Consider the following 20783-nt stretch of genomic DNA (forward strand, 5'->3'; position numbering starts at 1 on the left):
AACAACTTTTATTCTGACTTATCATGTCCTCTCAAACATAGATTCTTGTGTCTGGCTCTTCACGTGGCCATCGACTTTTCATTTAATAGCGGCACTGTACATATTCCAGATATGAAGCTCGATGATGATTTTCAGGATGCGTTCAGGGTTCAGGACATATAGATAAAGACTAACCTAAAAGTTAGATCTTAATCTTGACCTTTGATTATCTTAAAATTGAAATATATTTCTGGTAGCAAATTGTCTTCTTACTCTTAATTAGCAACTTCTGAGCTTCATATTTTACTTTATTAGCCTCAAAACATGCACTCACCGGCCACTTTATTAGGTACACCTAACTAGTACCGGTTCAGACCCACTTTTGCCATCAGAACTGAACCTTAATCCTTTGTGGCATCGATTCAATAAGATACTGAAAAATTCCTTTGAGATTTTGGTCCATATTGACATGATAGCATCACGCAGTTGCTGCAGATTTGTCGGCTGCACATCCATAATGCAAATCTTCCGTTCCACCACATGCCAAAGGTGCTCTATCGGATTGAGCTCTCTTGACTGTGGAGGCCATTTGAGTACAGTGAACTTATTGTCATGTCAAGAAACCAGTCTGAGATGATTCACGCTTTGTGACGGTGCGTTATCCTGCTGGATAACCGTGATCTAAAAGAGATGGACATGGTCAGCAACAATACTCGGGTAGGCTGTGGCTTTGACACGATGCTCAATTGGTACTAATGGGCCCAAAGTGTGTCAAGAAAATATCCCCCACGCCATAGCTATTGTGCATTGAGTTGCTGCCATGTGATTGGCTGATTAGAAATTTGCTTTAACAAGCAGTTGGACAGGTGTACCTTTTAAAGAAGCCGGTGAGTGTATATGCAAGTATGTGTAATGTTTTGGGGGCTTTTTCAGGATGTTTAATGTTTAGGACTTCTTAATTTTTTATATATTCCTAATTAAAATAGACAAGACAATAATAATTTTCTTACTGTCATTAGATGAGCAGCATATTTCACGCCATTATTTACAAAGAAATACTCGAACAAAATACAAAACCAAAAATTCATGCAATATTTTTGTGCAGTGTTGTATTCTAAAACATGGATAAGCTCATAAAAAGCACTTATTACTTAAACACTTACACTAAAGGCTAAGTTTAACAAAAACTATAGGATTCTATGACTAATGTAGTTTGAATGTGTTCTTTTAAAACTAATTTTACTGAAAAACTTATAAAAATTGTGTATTTTAGATAACTTTCTGATTGTTTCTATAATCTTATATTTTTTTAAAAATCTAATTTTATTTATAGCTGTTAGATGGTCTTGTGTCTCAAGGCGCATTAAAAGTCAAGCTCAGAAACAGCAATTATGATATTGATATTAGTCTCAGCTTGAAGGACATTGTGATCTTGAGTGACAGCTGCCTATGAAAATCCAGCTCCAATGCAATCACATGACTCTAGACATCTCCAGAAAGAGTGTCCCTGGAGTTCCCAGAATGCCCTCTGTGCTTCGCTCTGTTTTAGCAGACTGACTGGTGATCTCAGGTTTCAGACCAGCAGATAAGATCAAGTTTGTGTGAATTCAGTACAGCAACAAGCGCTGTTCGGTGTGAACCCCCCCAGAGCAGATGCAATATCGCACCACGACTGAGGGCCAAGTGCATTTTAGTCCAAACTACAGCCAGTCACGCTACACAAGAACAGGATTCAAGGCCAAAGGTTGCACTTGCTTCAAGTTGCAATCATTTCAATGAGTTAGTCCAATAAATAAACAAAACAGTCAGAATCATGTCTTGATCTTTTCTGAATCATTTGAAGTGAAAGACATCTTCTAAACAACAAAAGTATTGAAACACTAGTAGAAATCACACCGCTGCTTCAGCATAGTTCCATGTCTTAGTCTGTTTCTTTTTGAAATATTATGGTGAACTAATATGATGTACACTATCTGACAAAAGTCTTGTCACCTATTCAAGTTTTAGCAACAACAGATAATAACTTGACTTCTAGTTGATCATTTGATTTCAGGACTGGCTAATTTAAAAGACAAAGGCCTCTAGATTACGCTTATTTTACCAAAATAAAATATGATCATGCCTTGATTTTTAATTATTTAATTAAGACAGTAAGGTCTGACTTTGCTTGGACAAAAGTCTTGTCAATTAACAGAAATACTGTACAGTATAGAATATAAAGTCATAATGCATTGTAAAAACAATTAATATTGTGTATGACTCCCATGAACTTGGAGGACTGCATCCATCCATCTCTGTAATGATTTAAATAACTTATTAATAAGTCTTCTGGAGTGGCAAAGAAAGTGTTCTTGCAGGACTCCCAGAGTTCATCAAGATTCTTTGGATTCATCTTCAGTACCTCCTCCTTCATCTTACCCCAGACATGTTCAATAATATTCTGGCAGTCTGGTGACTGAGCTGGCCAATTCTGGAGCACCTTGACCTTCTTTACTTTCAGGAACTTTTATGTGGAGTCTGAAGTATAAGAAGTATCCTGCTGAAGAATTTGCCCTCTCCTGTGGTTTGCAATGTAATGGGCAACACAAATGTCTTGATACTTCAGGCTGTTGATGTTGCCATCCACTCTGCAGATCTTTTTACACTCCCCCATACTGAATTTAACCTCAAACAGTTATTATTTCTTCACCAAACTTGACTGATTTCTGTGAGAATCTTGAGCTCATGCGGTTTCAGTAGGTTTTCTGCAGTATTTGGGATGATTGGGATGCAGTTCAACAGATGATGCATCAGAAAAATCTACCTCCTGCCATTTTACAAATGATTAACTAGAAGTCATGTTATTGTTGCTCTTACAACTGGGATCAATGTCAAGACTTTTGTCAGGTAGTGTATTGTATTAAAATATTTTAAATGTTTTGTATTTATTTAAAAACAGCAAAGTAGTGTACTAATTTTGCTATGCACTTTCTTGTTATCGTTAAAGTGTAGCTTTTAATTTTAATTAAATTTTGAAATATATTTTACCATTTTCTGCAGATTAAGTCAATCATATGTTCAAGTAATTTGGCTTCTGGTTTTTAATTATTATTATTTTTTAACCAGAAAAATGCAAAAGTTAATAAAGCGTAACCAGCTAATTTTGTGATGCAGCTTGTATTTAGCTGTAAGTTGAGGGGCATAAAGACTAATAATTTTTGTTTTTCATCTATTTTTGCTGTTCGTTTACACAACATGGTTCTGAAGGCCTGAAAATGCAACATTTTGAAAATCGTATCATTATTCTTTGATGTAAACTACAATTGTCTTTTGGTATCTCAGAAAAGTTTGGTAGCTCTTTTGCATATTTTACTGTATAACAGCTTATAATTTATTATTTTTGTCATTCTGTCAATTCTGTCACTTCTGTCGATTACTATAAAGCTCAGCTGAAAAGTTTGCCTAATACTAGCTAGAAAATATTTGACTAAATAGTTACACAAGTAAAGAAAGATCATATTTCATTTTGTCTATTTTGATGGGCAGCTGCTAAATAGTCATGCATGCAATTATGTTTTCACTCTCTCTAGGTCATGGGGAGATGAATTCACTCCTGCTGTAACTTCACAGCCTTACAGAAGAAGTCTGCTTTCTTTCAGTCTCAGTCCTGAGAGACTGCTTCAAAGGAAGAAGATCCGCTGCACTAACTGATAGACAGAACCAGTGAGTGAGTGAGTGGGTGAGTACAGGCCTCTGCAGCTCAGAGGGAGTTGTGGTAGAGAGTAGTGGGGTGAGGTACATGTGCATTACTGACTCATGTCACCAGCGTATATCAGCTCTACAACTGTACAGTAGCTCACCAAACCAGCATTTATAATGTGTGCTACAGATGCCACAGTTGAACTCCTACAATGTGTCAGCCTCTGGGTGATGTTTTTATTACTCTTTTTCTGTATTTCATCAGATTAATGCACCCCTGCAACATAAAACCTGTATACATACATACTGGATCTTTTCTTTTAATAATATCTAGCCAACTTATTTACTGGAAAAAGTGAAACTTGTTACACCTAAAGGAATTAAGTTTTTTCAACTTAATTTAAAGCAATATATTAAGTTGAAAATCTCATTCTTTTAGATGTAACAAATTAAAATAATTTAAGTTGATCCAATGTTTTTCTTTTTTTAGTGAACCATTAAAAATGGGTTTCTAACGTTTGGAAAACATGCTCACCAAACCATACATTAATAAATAATATTATTATTACATTTTATTACTAATTTAAATACATTTCCATCACCTTCTTCAATTTATTTCTACTTGACTTACTCATATTATCAATCCATTTGTTATCAGGCTTGAATAACCCAACTACTTCAGAAACCTGCTCTAATCTTAGCATATTTAGAAAACTAGACTGGCAAGCTTTCTTTCGTTCATTAAAAAATGACTGTATAAGTTCTGTTCAATCAAGTTTAGAAATTTGTTCTACAAAACAATCTGGAAAGCAACCAATCAAGCTTTAGACGTGGACATACTACAGAGACTGCCCTGCTCTGTGTTGTTGAATACATGAGACTGGCAAAACTAGCTTCCAATCTTAATATTTCTGGGCCTGTCTGTAACTCATGACACTGTAAACTAGGACAATGGGAAGAATGCTATCTTGATTAATTATTTTTCAAATTGAACAATAACAGTATATATTTCAATATCAGTTGTTGGACCCACTTTATATTAAGTGGCCTTAACTAATATGAACTTACATAGGAATTAATAGTTTGTTACAATGTACTTATTGTGTAAATACATGTATTTACTGTGAACTCATGCTTGATTAAATACAAGTATGTAATTACATCTGTAATTAACTTTTGTATTTACATTTGTAAATACACTGTTGACCATCCCTTACACCTTAACCTACCCTTAAACCTACCCATGCCACCAAACCTGTCCATAACCCTACCTCTATTCCAACTCAAAAGCACCACAAGTGTTATCAAATACATTATTAACACAGTAAGTACATTGTATTTATTTTTTTGATGTAAGTACATAGTAGTTATTGACACTTAATATAAAGTGGGACCCAGTTGTTAATGTTTTCATATTTAAAAGAGTATCCCAGCGATAACTGAAGCCACAAAAGTCAGAGGGTCCATTAAATAACATAACCTATTTTTAATGAGCGATAATATTTGGTGGCTGAAAAGTCGGTGCATCTCTAATATCAACATACTTCTAGATTCCCATTGTTGCATATTTCTGCTGTGTGATTGGCTCTTAGATCAGTATAGAGTAAAAAAGCCCAGAGCTTATCATTGTTTTTGACATAAATGTAATTGTGATTCGATATAATATAACTTATTTGCCCAGCCCTGTTAACCACCAAATCTTTTAGTCAAGCCTCATGACAAGGTATCTCAGGAACTGTGCTCTAGTGTTTTGAGTCTTAGAGTTCTCTTAGGGGGGTGAGATGTCCATATTGTATCGGAGAGCCTCAGGGTTCATTTTATTCAGTCATTCAGAAATCTGCCTTTTCATTTCATTTGATGACATTCTACCTCTCTTTCCTGTCTGATTTACTTTGCATATCGACTAAATCGTTATTGTAATATTATATACAAAGGGCACCTATGATGAAAATGATCTTTTGTATGCTGTATGGACAGGACTTTGTGCAGGTACAGTGTGTCCACAGTCATATTGGAGAGATATAAACATAACAAGTCTCTTTTTTTATTTCTTGAAGTTAAAATAGGATCCAAATCTCTCCCATTTTGAGGCAATCAACGTGACGTAGAAGTGCTTTCCCCGCGCACCAAATTGATTGACAGCCACGTATTAACATGTCTCTGTAGTAACACGTATAATCATATCAACAAGACAAGATGTGCACAAACCAGCTGGGATTAAAAGGTCTGTTCTTTACTCTGTGATCATCAATCATCATCAAATGTGATCAAGAATGAGTTTTACAAGTTTAAAAGGTTTTTAAAACAGTGCATGTTTGTAATGAATTACAGTGATTTTACCGTTTTTATCACCACAGCCGCATGTCATTACAATTATAAAAGAAGACACTCCAATCTTGGTTTGTGGACGTTAAATCAGGTTTATTTTGTACATTAACATAACGGATATCCATACAACAGTGGATATTATTGTACATCCTGCCACATTTGCCCTGTTTGTTTGTGTGGAAGCGTGAACTTTGTAACAGCATTTTGTGTGACTCATCATTGCAACTCCACAACAAATACATCAAATAATCATTGGGAAAGCTCTTACTGTAGTATTTCTCACAAACGGTATGTGAGATCTGCTTCCTTCGTGTCTGTCACCGTGCTGTTTATCAGACGCAGCCGAGGCGGAGATTAAGGCAAACTCTGACAGGCATGTGGGAATGGTGGACGGGGAGAACATTAAAGCACAGGCAACAAAAACAGCTACATGGTGTTCAGAGCAGAAAATCCAACACTCTGAAAACTATAATAAACAATCTGATGAGTGCTTTGAGCTGAAACTTTACAGACACATTCTGGAGACACAAAAGCTGTATCCTAAATCTTGAAAAAGGGGTAAAATAGGTGCCCTTTAAATACTATTTTCATTTGTTGCTTTGACTTTTTCTGTTGATGCGTTTTAAAAAGATAGGTCACCCAAAAATGAAAATTCTCTGATCATTTATGCACCCTTGACTTGTTTCATACCAGTTTGAGTTTCTTTCTTCTGTTGAACACAGCAGATGTATCTAAGAATGTTGAAAACTTTTAACCATTGACTTCCATAGTAAGAAGGTTACAGGTTGCCTCGATATACAGGATCTGTTTTGTTACACAACAACAAAATAATTCATTTCTTTGTGTAAATCATCCCTTTTAGTCTTTGCATAAAACATCTACTAAATGTAAATGCAACAGTTGATGTACATAATGTTTTATGCAACAAATGCACAGGGTCAGTGTGACTGGTGAGAAAACAAGGCTTTCATCATGTGCTCTACAATGAAGTGTTCCTTTCTTTAATGTCATTCCCTCCACTTTTACTGCCAGTGGAAAGTATGCAGCCAAGAGCTGTGGATGAAGAGTGCAGGGCACATGGGGGACTATACTCACTCACACACACACACAAAACACGCTCAGCCAACTCATCTGGCAAACTCCAGTGCCGTAACAGCTTTATGGAGATGAGCACTTTTAAAGCACTGTAGAACTTTCTTTTATGCCTGGAGATTTTTTATGCAGTGAACATCAAAAGTCCCAAACGGTGCTCAGAATCTTCAACGACATTTTCCACAGTAACACAGAAACCATCTCTAATAAAATAGGTGTTCCTGTTCAGAGATCGAAATGCCTTTGTTATACATTTCATCCCTCTCCCAGGCTGTTATCTCGCCATGTGTGCACTACAAGGAAATAAAGTGTCATTGAAGTTTACATGACACATGTTGTGAATAATGGCTGCAAGCAAAGACGTTTCATTAAACTGCAAATGGAAAATGGCTCTGATTTAAATCGTGCAGTCAACATGCATGGACGCCCATACTGGTGACAAACAGGCCCACCAAGGCAAGAGAGCTGACCAGATTGTTGAGGTGTTGGAAGACCCCTGAGTAGTGTTGAAGAGCAGATCTGCATTCACTGCAGCTGGCGAGCAGACGTCTAGTCAAAACTCTCTCTCAATTGCAGTTCTGTCTCTCTTTCTGGTCCCTCCTGGGGAAAAGAATATTTCTCTCTTTGATTTCAGTCTTGGCACCAAATACAGATCCTTTCTCCCATATGGGTAAACATCCTCACATAGAAAGAAAAGGGCGAGGTAATAAAGAACCAAGAAGAGCGGCAGCAACATTAACAAAGCTATCTGACCATTAGCTTGTTTCAACCTGTGCATGGATGGATGTGAGTCCTGATGAATGTCCATGGCCATTATGAGTGGTTGTGACCCCCACAGCTGGAAGCACTGACATCTGGACACACACTGACATTCACACAGATTCATAGAGATCTGCAGAAGGCAATGCTGGTGCAGAGATTGGATTGGGTATTGATATGATGGTTTGTAAACTTATATGATGACGGACTGGAGACAGATTCTACAGAGGAACAAATAACTATATTGCTTCAGTTGTAATATTTCTAATGCTACTTGGGTTTACATGTGTTTTGTGGGTGGTGCATTAGGTTTGCATGATAAGGTCAAATATGTTTAAAACACTAGTGTTTAAATCATTGTTTTCTGTAGATATTTAACATGCTTTTAAGGATCTATATCTATCAATATTTACACTTGAGAGATTCATTATCATCAGTGATTATGCAAGTCACGTTAAAAGAGAATTTTCAAGACTAAATAATGTTCAAAGTTAACATACACTCACCGGCCTCTTTATTAGTAATCCATGATTTCATGTTGTTGATGCCAAATGCCAGTCTGGCCATTCTCCTCAGACCTCTGGCATTAAGCAATTTGCACCCACAGAACTGCCGCTCACTGGATATTTTCTCTTTTTCAGACCATTCTCTGTAAACCCTAGAGATGTGTGTGAAAATGACAGTAGATCAGCAGTTTCTGAAATACTCGGACTGTATTTCAGACCTGTCTGTCACCAACAACCATGCCATCATTTAAATCACCTGTCTTCCCCATTCTGATGCTCGGTTTGAACTGCAGCATATCATCCTGACCTTATCTACATGCCTAAATGCATTGAGTTGCTCCCATTTGATTGGCTGATTAGAAATTTGCATTAACAAGCAGTTGGACAGGTGTATCTAATAAACTGATGTTTCACATCTCTTATTTTGTCTGTGTGGTGAACTAGCTGAACAATAAACATGTTCAGTATTCACTATTCAGATTGTTAAGGAGGTAGTTTGGAATGTCTTACATATGTATATTCATTGTCAAATTTAAATGCTGTGAATTGAAAGAATAATAATGATGAAGAATGATATAAATAATGAAAGAAAACGTATAACTTGTAAGGCAACATTGTTAATTGTTATTATTAAAAATGTGTTTTATTGTTTTTAAGGGCCAGAATATACTGCAGAATCTAATCTAATTTGATCTCAATATTCTTTACAGATGCTGTTCACATTTTGGGGGCTCATCCGGGATGTTGGTGCCACACCTATGAAGTTAAACCATGAGCCCTGCATGAAAATGGTTCTTCAAGGTTTATCGTGATTGTCACCTGCCTTGTATGTGGTCAAATCTTCAGTTCCAGCAGAGATGGTGGCTTCTCATGCTTTTCATCCACTGTTATCTTGAGACATCCAAAGCCATTTGAAGTTCCACCGTTGAACAACAAAGCTGAACTCACAGAGCTTATCAAAGTCTGCATAAGAAGTGATCAGCTGAAAAGTCAAGAAGATCAAGGTAAGACTGGTCTACTCATTATCAAAAACAAGATTGATGAGCTGGACAATGAGAAAGAAACACCAGTTATAGACACTCTGAACAGTTACAAAGTCATAAATAGTGCACCCTCAAAGACAGAAGAGGTATCTGGGATGGTTAGACTAACTAGATGCTGAAGCTTTCCAAATGCATGCTGGTGGAAGCTGTCATTAGTTACGGCAGTACAAATGGATAAGGTAAAAATATACTCTGAATCTGAAGTCATTAGCACAGTGCTGATGTCTGTTTGAAATATAAATTTACAGTGTTTATACATTTACAGTTTTTTATTCTTTAGATCAGGGGTCGGAAACCTTTTTTTTTTTTTTTTTTTTTTTAGCAAAGAGCCATTTCGGATTTTTTAGGCAAATGCATATTTTTAAAGAGCCATTGGGGTGTATTTATGCAGTTGAAGTCAGAATTATTAGCTCTCCTGAATTATTAGCCCCCCCGATTGTTTTTACCTCTATTTCTGTTTTAATAACTCATTTCTAATAACTGATTTATTTGATCTTTGTCATGATGACGACAGTAAATATTACTTTACTAGATATTTGTCTTAGAGACTTCTTTACAGCTTAAAGTGACATTTAAAGGCTTAACTATGTTAATTAGGTTAACTAGGTAGGTTAGGGTAATTAGGCAAGTCATTGTATAACGATGGTTTGTTCTATAGACTATCGAAAAAATATATAGCTTAAAGGGGCTAATAATTTTGACCTTAAAATGGCTTTTTAAAATGAAAAACTGCTTTTATTCGAGCCAAAATAAAACAAATATGACTTACTCTAGAAGAAAAAATATTATCAGACATACTGTGAAAATATCCTTCCTTTACTATATATAATACAGGTCTAAACAAAACCTTTATTTACTGTATGTCCATGCACAATTAAAAAAAAATATGAAGCATCACATGTTGAGCAAGTTCATGAATGAATATCTGGTAAATAAACTCTTCACTTTTTCTGAAAAGCAACAAAGTTTTAAAAAAACTAAACATTTTACTAGTATAAAACTGTACAGTTACTTCAACTGATTCAAAACAATGTATGCAGCAACATTTTGATTTTGGTTAGTTTTAAAGAACAACAAGCATATTACTAATGTTATGAAAATAAACAATTTGCGTAATTAGAAAAAATAAGTTGTTTGCCATTTATTGGTGTTGCGATTCAAGTTTATCCACATCAACGCACAAGTCAAACTTTCTTTTATTGTAAACGGAGCTTTTATTAATTTTGTATTTTAAAAAAATACAATAAAAAATGAAATTGTAATTGGATTTTTTTAATAAGAAACTGACTTTTACTGACAATTTTTAAACAGTAAAATATTATTGAAGAGAGAAAGCTGGAGACCCACCGATTTTTGGTCATGAGCCACACGGTTCCCTACCTCTTCTATAGATGAACAATTAATCCACTGAAAAAAAAGGTTGGTTTTGGTAATGTTTAATCAAAGTCTGACCAGCTGCTTCTGTGATTGGGGTGGCGGTCCTTCTCAGTTGACATCAATTTGATGGCTTCAGCCTCAATATTCTTAACCACAGCACTTTTACTGTAAAACCCAAAAAGTTAAGGTAACTCAAACCATTTGAGGAGACCGATTGCAACAAACCATTTAAGTTAAAAAAATTAATCCATATGAGAACTGTGTACTTAATCCAGTTGAGTAAATGAAGCAATTTGAGCACAGTAAAACCCAGTAAATGAAGAGAACTCAAACCAACTGAGTACTGTAAAACCCAATAAGTTAAGTCAACTCAAACCGTTTGAGGAAACCGATTGCTACAAACCATTTGAGTTAAAAAACTAATCTATATGAGTACTGCGAACTTACTCCATTTAAGTTGTTGAAGTTATGAGGTATTTAATTAACACATTACCCTCAACACTGAGTTCAAAACTCCTTTCAAATGAGTAGAATTCACTTTCAGTATATTTTGAGTTAACTACACTCATTTCATCTGATAAAGTTAACTGTTGGGTTTTACAGTGTGTTTGCTATTAGGGAATGATGCATAAGAATAATGCCTCATCCCCTACTCAGTATTCCGTTTCAGTTTGAAGTTCATCAACATATTGAACTAAAGTAAACTGTGCATCCAATTGATCGTCCTCAAATGAGAAAAAAATGTAGGGCGATGCATACTTTGAGAACTGATTGGATCGTTGGTCATCATTGCTAACAAAATGGGGGATGAATGGACAAAATTATGGCCGAATGGCCCCATCTTAAAGGCATTCCATATGACCATAAAAGGGGGGTATGCTATTCGATTAAAGAAAATAATTTACTAAATAATTTGCACACTGCATATAAAATGCACAGATACATCCTTTATAATTTGCACTATATGAATATAAAAATAAGAGCAAATTCAGATTTCATGCCAACTTTAAGACAATAATCAAACCAAGTAACTCTGAAGACACTTTGACCAGCAAATGTGATCTCTTTGCAGAACAAACTAGTTCTTGAATTCACATATGAGAGAACAAAGCAGCTTTATAGATTCAGATAAGCAATAGATAGCGCATGAGTATAGTGGAAACCAGTCATGCCATACTGCCAGTGATGTACACAGATATGGAGACAGGCACAGATGGATGGCAGGTCAATGGGGGTGAAGTGGACAGACTAAGAGGAAAGATGGAAAAGGAGAGTGAGACATGGCGGGATGTTGAGAGAAAGAGAAGGGATGAAGAGGAAAAGGGCATCTGGTGGATTCCAGCACTGGTCTGCAGTGCAGCAGGAGTGAGGCTTCAGCTGAAGTGTTTGTGGGGCCCCTGCGGTTTTTCAACCAATAAATCCACGGCATGTCTTTAATACGGGCAGAATGTGCAGGCAGAGGAGTGCTGAACGATGTATGGCCATTACTCAGCGGCCCACATCTGAGAGAAGAGCTTGGCCCGGGACGGCGCAGTCGGCTCCCTCCTCTTCCTCAGTCTGCGAGCAGACAGCCACAGCTCTGCCGAGGTGTGAAAAGGAATGGATCTCCTGAAGCTCAGGCCACTGAACTGTAGCCTAAATGACAGCCAGTGCTCACTGAGTGTTTTCTGAGTTGGGCTAACAATGAAGGAGAGGGCATGGCTGTGTGATAATATGAGTCTTGATTTATTCAGATGGATAATAATTAACATTTTATTGGGCTCATATTGAATTATATGACAGTTACAGTGCTCTAATTGACAGGTTCTGTATGGGCAATGCATCAGCTTCAGTGACCGCTACGATTTACATTTTCGACATTGCGGTTTCGTAATTAAGTCTTATGTGTCTCTAAATCATGTCCATGTCTGTGAAGATGCACATCAAAATACTTGTCAGATAATTTATTATACCCTGTTAAGAATGTCAATTTTTGGTAAACCGTCTTTTGGTCTTTTGTGCCTTTAAATGCAAATGAGCTGTTCTCCCACTGTTTGGGCATGTCGCTTCAGAAGTTACCCTGCGTCAGATGTAAACACAGCACAATGATAGACCACCATACATGTAAATAGGCCAAGGCAATATACTGTACAAAATTAACATGATTTAACAATGACAAACCGAGACTCCACTATGCCGACTGACACTGACAATATGCAGCAGGCTGATTCTGTTCATTCATTCATTCATTCATTCATTTTCCTTCAGCTTAGTCCCTAATTTATCAGGGGTCGCCACAGTGGAATGAACTGTTAATTACTCATATATTGGCATATGTTCTACACAGTGGATGTCCTTCCAGCTGCAACCCAGCACTAAGAGTACACTAACACCAACTCGTGAACCCCCAGTGCTGGGAAACACTCCTACACTATTGCCAATTTAGTTTATTGAATAATTCAATAATGGTTTATTCAATATTAGTTTACTGACTGCGCCACCGTGCTGCCCCATGCTGATTCTAGTAATTATAAATTACATTGTGAATTTAAGGTCTTGATTTACATCACTATTAATGCTAACATGTACCATTTACTACAACATATGGTAAAGCTGGATCACAGATTGGAAAAGATCCATTTTTTAATCTCAGCTTCTTTGCAGAAACTAAATAAATAGTGTAGTACTTTTACTATATCTGCGACTAAACTTCATCTGAAATCACTTGCATATCTAAAAAAACTGTATGTGACAACAAGTATGTACAAACACCATAAAATAGTAGGCAGGGTCAGGCCCGTAGCCAGCCTCTTGAAAGAGGTTGTTCTATATATATATATATATATATATATATATATATATATATATATATATATATATATATATATATATATATATATATATATATATATATATATATATATATTTTTTTTTTTTTTCAAAAAGTGGATCTTTTTGCCTCATTTAGGCTACTTTTAAATTATGATAAATAAATAATGCATTTTAGTGACATTTTAAGCCTTATTTTAGCTGAAATAGATTATCATAACCAAAAAAAGTTCAAATAAAAATTAATGCATAACAATTATAGCCAAAATAGAATTCAAATTCATTTTAATATTGGTTGCCTTTGGTGCTTCACACTTTTTTATTGGTCATATTTGGTTTCAAGAATAAGGTTCCAGATTTAGAATAAAAGTTTTTCCACTATTTATAATGGCATAGTGGCGACGCAGTGTAGAATGTGAATGGATGTTTCCCAGAGATGGGTTGTGGCTGGAAGGGCATCCGCTGAGTAAAACATGTGCTGGATAAGTTGGCGGTTCTTTCCGCTGTGGCGTCCCCTGGATTAATAAAGAAACTAAAGCCGAAAAGAAAATGAATGAATAACTGAATGAATGAATGATGGCCTAGCAGTCAGAATAGAACAAATGAGCTCAAATACAGGACAAATTCTGCACCTTTGTCAGTGAGGGGTGGGTCTTTCAAAACACCCGAATCCCCCGGCTACAGGCCTGAGGGTTTTAGAAGGGCATTGAAGTTATGTAACTGCCATTGTTAGTTGACAATAATGACAACATGACAAATTTTGTATTTTCAAATTACCTTCATGCTGTGTTCATGCCATGCCAATATTACCATAATTTCGAGATGTCAACATGTTCTTGCCTTTTGGAGAAGTTCATATCCTGTATTTCGGTGTCAATGCTATGTCTAAACAAAGCATCTAAACTAATTTGCTGTGGTCAGGTGATACTGTTGTCGCATGGTACAAGTTGCTTGGTATTTACTTAAAAATAGATACCTACTCAAGGCAGTATGTAATTTTGCAGAACGTGCTATTTCAACCATTGTAATATTAAGGAGAATACAGTGCTCAGCATATATAAGTACACCCCTCACAGACCCCTTAATTTAACATAGTTATAACTATATTAGCTGTTTATTAAAAGTTATTAAGGTGGAAGCTGGGTTTTAGTTTTGGGTAGGATTAGGATACAGAAGAAGATTGTACCTTTTGAATACTAATGAACAGTTAATATCTTAATAAAAGGCAGGTAATAAATATGACCTAAACTAAAGTGTTACCTCTGGAGTTAATCTAACACAATAACTTATTACAATAACAATAATAGTCCAAAATGTATACACCCAAATTTATATGTTAGGGGAAATATTAAATAAAAATGGTACATATATTTAAAGTTTTATAGTTTGTATTTTTTGCAGTATTTCTCTTGAATTTAAATGTATTATCTTTCTATTTCTAAAGATGTTCGGTTAGTAAAATATTATTTGAATAAATTTATATGTTTGATAAATCTGTTTTGTTCAAATGCACCAAAATATATCACATATATTCACTGAGAAATGGATAAAAATATTCATTTTAAAAATGAGGTATACTTATTTATGCTGAGCACTGTGTATGATTGCAGTTTCATTCTCTAATTGTCACTCCTGGACGTGAAAACAACTAAATTATTTTTTTTATGATTGAACACTGAATATCATTCACAGGACTAATTCTGAGAGTCATTGAAACATTTACTTAACCAATTCATTACAACTTTGATTTATATACAAAACAAGTTTACGAGTGACACTTCAAATCATTCATTTAATCAATCACTGATTATTCAGAAATGAAAAACAGTAATGTGTTTGTCAAAAGTGTCTGTTTGGAAGACAATAGTGCAAATGTGAAAAGGGATGATGTTTTGTTTTAACAGTTCAATGCATCAAATTGAAGACAATTATGTGCATAAGTATTTAAAAGAGCCAGATGAAATTTGTTAGTAAAATAGTATACCTAAATGCATGAATGCAATCATCTGTTAAAAAATCTGTTAAAATGCCATAATAACTGCCATCTCAGTATGATCAAGCTGCGAGTATCCACTCATAATAAAGAAAAATGTTTCCTTAAGACAGACAAACTGTGAACTGATATGTGGTTCATTGAAACCTTGATTTGGCCATATGATTGAGCATTGTATGTGTATTGGAACTCTTTTCATTGGAAAAGAAACACACAAATTAACTGGCAATATTCTGCACAAATTGCAATTTAAACTGTTAACATTTTTTTTAATACTGTTTTTTTTTTTTTTTACTTGTACTAAAGACCATTTTGCAATGTCATTGCTGGTCTGAATCTTAGCACAGCTAAAAATAAACCACAGCCCTGCTGAAGTCAATATGTTTGATAAATAGAAGTTATTATTAATCTTTTCCAGGTCATGACTGACAGGTTATGTTAAGTTACCCGCTGCTTGACATTTGTAATAGTCACTGTAACTTTCTCACTCCTTTTTGCGTCATTTACTTTTTCTTCTGTTGATACTTAACTTGTTTTTATTATTGTCAGAGTTACAGGTTTTATTTTATGGAACACAATAATATAAAAAAAATCTTCACCAAATGTATAAATGTTCTTAATTTTGACTGTAAGGTCCACAATTTCCTCAGCAGTAATGAAAATCTTAAAACTGTTTAGATATTTACATATCTTGCCCATACCTTGCTTAAAGTAAGTATCTAAAAACATTATTATTATTAGAAATACAATAAATAAAAGGTGGAGTTTTCCAGACGTTTTGTAGTGATATAAGAATTATCGGTCCCACTTTATATTAAGTGGCCTTAACTACTATTTACTTACATCAAAAAATAAATATAATGTACCTACTGTGTTAATAATGTATTTGTGAACACTTGTGGTGCTTTTGAGTTGGGATAGAGGTTGGGTAATGGACAGGTTTGGTGGCATGGGTAGGTTTAAGGGTGGGTTAAGGTGTAAGGGATGGTCAACAGTGTATTTACAAATGTAAATACAAAAGTTAATTACAGATGTAATTACATACATGTATTAATCAAGCATAAGTACACAGTAAATATGTATTTACACAATAAGTACATTGTAACAAACTATTAATTCCTGTGTAAGTACATATTAGTTAAGGCCACTTAATATAAAGTGGGACCGAAATATCTTTATGTTTAGTCGTTGATGCAACAGTTGCCTTCTATGTATCAGATATTCAAGTCATACAGTATTTATTTTTACTGTATTTACTCTCCTATAGCTCGTTTTACCTCCTTTTCAATCTGTTTACAATCTTTCAAATTAAAGGGGTATTTTGAGAGATTGGCGCCATCTTCTGTTTCATATCATCACGTTTGTCCGTTTTCTCTAGGTGTACAACTACTGAATAAAGCAGTGATCGCGGATGAATGGATACTGCAATAGGACTGGTACTACAAGATGTCTGTCTTTAATATGATTAAGGGGATACTGGGTGAATGGCGCAGGCATTGAAACCAGACCTTCTTATGCAGTTTATTAGAGGTTTCTTTTTCTGTTTACATTCAGGTTGCTAAGATGAAAACAGATCTCACATGGCAGCATATTAGTTTGATGAACTCCAGTGATTATTGTATTCAAGCAAATCCATGTTTGGCTTGTGCGTTTGTTTAGCGTTCTGATTTTAGGCCAGTGTTTTCAAGGACACGCTGAGAAACCCTATGATAACAGGTGGACACAATTGTAGGCCTGCTGGCAACACTGACAATCATCAGCGCAATCAAAACAGAGGATAGGTTTATGATTCTTTGAGTAAACTCCCAATTTTTAGAACTCACTACAGTGTCTGTGTCATTCTCCTTCTCTTGTCTCCCATTTGAAGCATGAAGCAAACATTTTTGGACACAGTGCTGATTGGCATCATAACTCTCGGTGTCTGGGATGCTGCTTCTGGCTCAGAATCAGTCTGTTTGTAGCTCCATATGTCACTAGGCTGCTTGAGATTTGTGGGCCATCATCAAGTGATACTTGCAAGACGCTTGCTAGGAGTGGCTTCAACGTCTTTGCATTTCTCTTCGCTTTTTTTTTTTTTTCTTCCACCACAGCTTTCACTTGACTTTTTTTTTTCTCTGGGCTCATCAACTGTGCAGAGAGACCAGTAATTGTGCTCTTTCATGTGGCTGGGATCCTTTCACAATCCAAACGCTTACCATTTGTTTGTGTCTTTTGCTGCCATCTCTCCCACTCCTGACTACGACAGATTTAAATGTTCTCTGGGACCTCACACGCAAATGAAATAACATGGCGGCGACGGCAGCCATGGATGCAATTATCTTTCTTTTCAGTCTTCCAGGCTGCAAATCTCACCCGTCGGCTAACATTAGAGAAGATGAGATAACAGTGAGAAAGGAGAAGGACTAATGAAGTTTGGCTTTAGTTGTTCTGTGTCCAACAGTTGCTGTTTGATCTCAAAATAACTTTTGTGAAAATAGATGATTTTGATATTATTGTAGGCTATGTTATGATTTATGAGATTTTTGTATGGTATAGAAAAATGTAGCCTACAATAGTCTTTAAGTTGGCTTGTGTCATTTCCTGGTCTTATTTTTATTTCTAATTTGTCGTTGTCGTCTGTTTGTCTATGAACACCCTTAGAAGAAAAGGTTTCAACAGATGCTATAGAAGAATAAGTTTTGTTTCCCCAAAGATCCTTCCAGTGAACTGTTCTTTAAAGACCCACTTTCTTTTTAAGAGTTATAGCCTACTGTCTTATCAACATATAGTAAATATGTTTATAGCCCATAAATATAATTTTTTCAATTCAATAGCATAGAGTTGTTACGATTTTGAATGTATTAAAATATTCTCTTATGCTTACCAGTATGGAATTTTTGATAGAAAGTCAAAAATAAACGTGCGATCCTGGATCACAAAACCAGTCAAAAGTAAAATATTTTAATATTGAGATTCATACATCACCTGAAAGCAGAATAAATAAGCCTTTCATTGATGTATGTTTGGCTGAGATACAGCTGCTATTTGAAAATCTGGAATCTGAGAGTTAAAAAAAATCCAAGGAAATCCAAGGAAAATCTCCTTTAAAGTTGTGAAAATAAAGTGTCTGGCGTTACATTTTACGTTTTGATGTATTTAAAGTATGTATTTAAAACCTTCACAGAAGATGATATGCATAATCTAAAGATCTTTGGTGTAAAAGACAAAATTATAAAAGTTTGCTATTGTCAAAAATATACCTGTGCGACTTAAAGACTGCTTTTTTTGTCCAGGGTCATATGCACTACTTGACAAAAGTCTTGTCGTCGAACGCAGTTGTAAGAGTAACAAATATTAACTTGACTTCTAGTTGGTCATTTGGAAAAGTGGCAGAAGGTAGATTTTTCAGTTGAATCATCTCATTCATTTCAGTGTATTGTGAAATATTTCAATTAAAAATAGCCAGAATTAAAATGCAACATTCACTTTTGGGGCCATGATGTCCTTAACAACACATCATCTTACAATGACATCTCCTACAAAATATCTAAAATCCATTACCCTATTTTATAGCTTATAAGTATTAAATACTGTTTATATATGAATTTAGATTTGTTGTCTGGGCCTAACCATCATTAATGTAATCCCAGAGAGAGACAGCTTTCTTAACCGCTCACAGTATCTTTTCCCAAATCAATTTCAAAAATACATGACTTGCTGCAATGTGCCAAAATTGCAATCGAGTTTGTCTACAAATTTGATGTGTACATTCTTACCATAAATAATCTGTTGATGTCAATACCAGCAGTAAATCCCACACACAGCTCCTCAAATCTCAAGCAATCTTCTTCAGAGTTGAGACCATATTAATGGTGAGCCAAAACCCGACCATGCTGAAGAATAACAAAAGCATAAATTACTGAATCATGGAAGAGACACAAAGCTGTTCAAATTCCCAAATGGGATCATCTTTGAGCTCTATGGAGTGATTTATCTACTGTACTGACTGTGTCAATTCATATTGATTCACCAAAGTGAATTCAAGCATTCTTATGAAAAATATGCAGATAGTACAGCTTCTGAATGACATGTGGCCCACAAAAAGAAGCTCACTATGACTTCAATAAAACATCATTAATCTTGATGGTGCCACACTTGGATATTGGGTAAATGAGGCCTGACATAGATGATCAACTCCTTTTGAGCTGATATGTGCTTTTGACTGATAATGCAGAGATGATTATTCTGAGAAAACAGACATCTACATAAAAGACCAAATTCAGAAAGGCATACATGTGAGACACATGCATGTGTGCAGCTTTGCGTGTTTGTGGGTGGCTGCATCACTCTCGATTGTCATTTTTATACAGCCTCATAGAAAGTCCCATTTTTCCTGTCAGTGCAAATAAATTCCTCACTCCTCAGACGAAAGGGTTTTCTTACCACTCCATTTTGTGGTGAGACTATAGCACACTAAATAGTGGGGCAACTTAAGCTTGTGGCCTTCAGACATACCGAATCAGGAAAGAGAGTATCCCTACATGCTAAGCAAGACATGATCTTTTTATAAAAAAATGCTTATATTTCAAGCCACTGAGTTATATCCCCCCGGAATATTGATATTATAATAATATATCTTTGTGTTATCCTTAGACATTAAAATGCTAATAATATATGTTTAATATTAGTGTCTCCATGAAGGAGATGGCTTTGGTGGAAAGTGAGAAGGTACTGTGTTTCACTCACCCTCAAATTGGTTATTATTGAAGCTATAGCCACCATCAGGGAGAAATATTCAGTATGATGAGCTCTTGACTAATGTCACAGCACAGCTGTGGTCTCTGCCTGGCCTCTAGTGGAGGAAACTTATACTTCAGGTTGTATTTGCAGCAGGTCAAAACCTCTTTGGTGATTTAAATTATTTTATGTTTTATTGGGGGTTCAAGCATAGAACTTAAATTTGTTAGGCCGATTGTCTGAAGGGGGAGGAGACGCTTTTGCAAAAATCTCCCTTGTCTAAAACAGAATGAGATTAGGCATGGGCTTGGATAAAAATATCACGGTATTGTGATTTTACTGCTCTAAAGTATATATATATATTTTAAATGTCTGGGTAAAAAACAAAACTTTTTTTTCTCTTTGAAAACAATAGATTTTATATTTTAAAAGATTTATAATACTTTGTAACTGTAAACATGTCAGGCTAAATAATTAAAATGAATCATTGACTTCTGCTGTCTT

General features: G+C 35.4%; 1 long non-coding RNA gene across 6 annotated transcripts in view; it reads right to left on the minus strand.

Moving 5' to 3' along the window:
• Positions 1 to 20783, minus strand: part of LOC141375370 (uncharacterized) — a 33901-nt gene that overhangs the window by 10996 nt on the left and 2122 nt on the right. The window contains exons 2-6 of one of the 6 annotated variants that reach the window (XR_015495723.1): positions 19319 to 19435; positions 9166 to 9324; positions 8343 to 8494; positions 7848 to 7931; positions 6058 to 7677 (exon numbers count right to left, since the gene is read on the minus strand). This is a non-coding gene — a long non-coding RNA (uncharacterized LOC141375370). Of the gene's footprint in view, positions 1 to 6057; positions 7678 to 7761; positions 8058 to 8342; positions 8495 to 9165; positions 9325 to 19318; positions 19436 to 20783 lie in introns of those variants that run through there. The other 5 variants (XR_015495720.1, XR_015495722.1, XR_015495721.1 and 2 more) reach the window with 5 other exon arrangements.

This window comes from Danio rerio, chromosome 7 (assembly GCF_052040795.2).
Source record: "Danio rerio strain M-AB ecotype USA chromosome 7, GRCz13ab, whole genome shotgun sequence".
NCBI classification, from domain to species: Eukaryota; Metazoa; Chordata; class Actinopteri; order Cypriniformes; family Danionidae; genus Danio; species Danio rerio.